The sequence below is a fragment of the Leptonotus elevatus genome, chromosome 15 (assembly GCF_054856555.1).
Source record: "Leptonotus elevatus isolate MCC_2025b chromosome 15, RoL_Lele_1.0, whole genome shotgun sequence".
Classification (NCBI taxonomy): Eukaryota; Metazoa; Chordata; class Actinopteri; order Syngnathiformes; family Syngnathidae; genus Leptonotus; species Leptonotus elevatus.
Window position 1 is genome coordinate 12,378,021 of NC_141253.1, and position 4,115 is coordinate 12,382,135.

Below are 4,115 nucleotides of genomic sequence, written 5' to 3' on the forward strand. Positions count from 1 at the left end.
CTAAGTGTGCTGACACGGATGGCAAAGTAGCAGAAGAGTTCAAGTAGGCGAAGGCTTGAGCGATGCAGTGGAGCTCGTCGTGCTTTCCCCGCAGCACAGGAGACACAGATGTCAGAACACAAACACGTTCCCCGGGGAGCGGGGGGGGGGGGGGGGGGGGGAGGGGACATGTGCTCATTTCACACTTTTTCGCTATCAAGCTCAAGTCTTAATTGGCAACGCACATACATGAACATACACCCACTCTGCTTTATGTATTTTTTTTTTTTCCCCGCATGGACATCTGCTGCGGGACTTCAATGACCCCTCGGTGTAAACATGTCTCCGTTGGCATTCTCATGCGATTCTCCTCGGCAAATGCGCTCTTTGTAAGTAATGCAAAGTCACGCTTGCACTTCACATCACCGGGAGTGAACATTATTAATGTTAACGTTATGCAAACGCACCATACGACAACTTTTTTTTTATCTCAGGGGCAAAGAATACACTTTCTGCATCAGTAGACATTTTTGACTGGCAAATGCGTTTCAATGTGTTTGCAAATACGTTTGTGCTTATTTAAATACGTATGATTAAACATATTTGTGAATACGTTTTAATGTATTTGCAAGTACATCTGGATCTATTTGTAGGCTAAATGCTAAAAATTAGCATTTTTCTCGTAATTGGCTAACATGATGCACGAGTTTGCAAAAAATGCTATTTTTCGCCTTCTTTGTACAAATACGTTTTTACCAGAGCTGTCAAACGATTACATTTTTTAATCAGATTAATCACATTTTAGAATTTTGATGAATCACGATTAATCGCTTAATAAAAAAAATGTTGTTTTTTTTATCTACATTTTTTCCCCGCCAAATTTGAAGAGCACCAGGTTATGTGTTAATTATTTTGACATTTAATGTTATGAGGACGTCTTCAACATTTTTTTTAATCCACTGCACACACTCTTATCCTCCCCTTTTTCTAATCAGTTAATTACTTCCATAATTTGAAATGGAAAAAAAATGACCCCGATATTTTGACATGAACAAATATTCTAAATGTGATACGCAAACATTCATTAAATGCTTTACTTTAATGCATGAAATTACGTTTATTGCTCAAACACAACCTGTGCTACCTTAAACGAAGCCATCCGCGGTCACGCTAAAGGCTAATCTATGGTCAAAATGAATAGTGCGATTAATCTGCGTTAATTCATGATTAATGTGATATTTTTTTGTGATTAATTATTCAATTAACGCTTCCACTTTGACAGCACTATATTTTAATGTAATTAAATAAGAAAACATTGTTTATTGGTATTTTTCATTTTTTATTCATATGTCTGCAGTGCATGATTTCCATTCAGAAGTTGTTCCCACTTGTGCATGCTCAAATCAATCAAAATTTTTTTCGTTGCTAGTTTTTAGCATTTCACCTTCAAGTACATTCAAACCTACTTGCAAATACATTTAAACATATTTTGAAAATATGTTTGAACGTATTTACAAGTAGGCCTACTTTTGAATGTATTTGCATATTTTTATAGTTTCTTCCACATTGGCAGTTACTCGCCTTCCGTACAACGCAGCATTAAAAAAGTGTGTGTGGGGGGGATCAAACAGCACTCAGTAGACCAGGGGCATCCAAATTATGACCTGGGGGCCCTTTGTGGCCCTCCATTCATTTTTCAGCGGTCCATGACATGACCAAAAAATAATAATAAAATTGGGGGGGAGGCAGAATGTGACCTGAGAGTGTAAAAAAAAAAAAAAAGTGCCACTACTACTAAAAAATTATATATATATTTTTTATGTTTCTAAATAATAAAATATACAAATAAACTTATTTACGACTAAAATTCTTCAAACCACTGATGAATAAAGATTAGACAAGTTAATTACGCCGTCGTTGTATGATACGATACAAGTCTCCGGCGTTCGAGGCTAGTAGCTAGCTGTTAGCGTTAGCGTCGGGTGCCTGGCTGGCAATAGTAGTTTGACAGCTGTTGCTTGGCTCGCTTACTTTTCTTATTGTTTTCAATACAGTGGTACCTCGGTGTTTCAACATAATTCGTTCCTGTGAAGTGTTCAAAGTCCAAATTGTTCAACCTCCCAAAAAAATGTTCTCATAGAAAATAATGTAAATAAAACAAATCTGTTCCCAAGCTCCAAAAACAGAAAATTCCTATTTTAATTTATATTTATGTTTTTTTGCATGTACACCAGGTACAGTATTTACTCAATAAACAATACCTCACTTTTTGTTGTTGTGGTGTGTTGGCATCAGTGGATAAAAAATGCTACCTTGTGTTAATGGTGTATTTTACATTGGGCATATTGTTAGACTTCTATGGGGTCCTTGCGTGCGCTCTTTTTTAAAATTATTATTATTACTATTATTATTTGTATGTGGGTGAGTATGTGTATGTGCGAGTGTGTGTGTATTCGTTAGTTCACCAAAAACCTATTAAAAAAAATCCCATACCGTTCACCTAAACCGAACACCGCCGTCAGGAGACCTGAGGAAGGATCAAAGAAAAGAAAGGAAAGTGAAATCCAGCACCGAGCAGACACCACCCACCGGGCCACCAACCAGAGTTCTTCACCAACCCCAGAAACATCTAAATTCCAACAAATCAGGGAGACCTCAAGAGACCAAAGGAGAGACTGAAGAAAGGAAGGAAGGACAGACGAAGCAGAGTGCGATCCACAGACACCAGCCTCCACCGATTCAATGACCTGAGGAAGAAGCAGATTGTGTCTGAGTTTCGATAGATGCTGGTGTGGTGGATCTGGCATGCATGAAAATCTCCACCAAAGAGGGAAGCCGACGACCCCCGCCAGGACAGAGCAAGCGCAACACCTCAGGACCCCCCAGGCCGCGGCAGCGCCAAAGGACGACCCCCGGGGCCACCGGCCGGAGAGCAAACCCAGGAGCAGGAGCGCCCCCCACCCCAACACGGCCCGCGCCCCCAACCCAACGCAGTAGGACGGGGCACTGCAGGCCCGCCAGGCACCCCACCGGTCCACAGCCCCCGCTCTCCCCACGACCCCCCCATCCACCCCAACCCAGCCCCAGCCGCCCCCAAGCCCCCAGACAAATTCTATTTATCTGATTTATTTTTATTTTTCCAATCCTATCTTTGATTTTTGTGATCCGTTGCACTTGTAGTTGTTTGGGTACAAAAACTATGAGGTGGTCAACAAAAAATGAATGTCCAAGATGAAATCACTGACGGAGAGGCAACAACTTCAAACTTCGTTCAACATCTAAAGTTGCACAAAGAACGGTAAGTAAGCTAATGTCCGTTGTTTATCGGCTAATTATCGTTGCTAGCTGCTTAGTTAATGAGACTGTAACACATTGCAAACACGGCAATCTGTTGCACCACTGAGTCCCTCCCTCGTACTTTGATGGTCACCCGAAATATTATTTTCTTTGTCCCGAAATAATATAATCTACAATGACTTGAAAGGACTTGCAACTCAAAGTGTAGGACTTGAGAATCGCTTTAGACTTGTCGGTCTTGACTTGGGACACGACTCGGGAACTGTGATTAGCAAAACAATGACCTATACTCCCACTTCTGGTATGTTGTTCATGTGTGATCCCATTATCGACACTACACTTTTACACTTATTGCTAATAAAATTAAGGGGAAAATGTACTTAAAACATGGATTATGATTATTATTAGGTATGTAAAAAAAAAAAAAAATCAGCGGTGATGACTGATGAGTCGATTTTTTTTATTTTCTTTTAGGCTATGATTATGGGATATTTTATGGAAAAGCACATCATTAAAAGCTGCATATTTTTTTTGCAGCAATGTAGGCTACTTTCATAGTGAAAAAAATAAAAGGAGCATGTAAAAACAATACTTAATTTTTGATACTATGGAAATTGATGTCTAAAAAATAGTGCGATTGCAGGCATTCTTTTATGCAGCCGGTGTCCCTAATGTTGTGGCCGTTCAGAATGTATCATATTACATGAGTGGAAAGTATTGAAATCATACACTTTATTATCCACAGAGCAGGATTAGAAGACTGATAGCATCCTCCCACTGCATAAGAGCCGCAGTGGCTTCTTCTTTTCTTTTCATTCTTGTTGGCAAATTACGCGCGT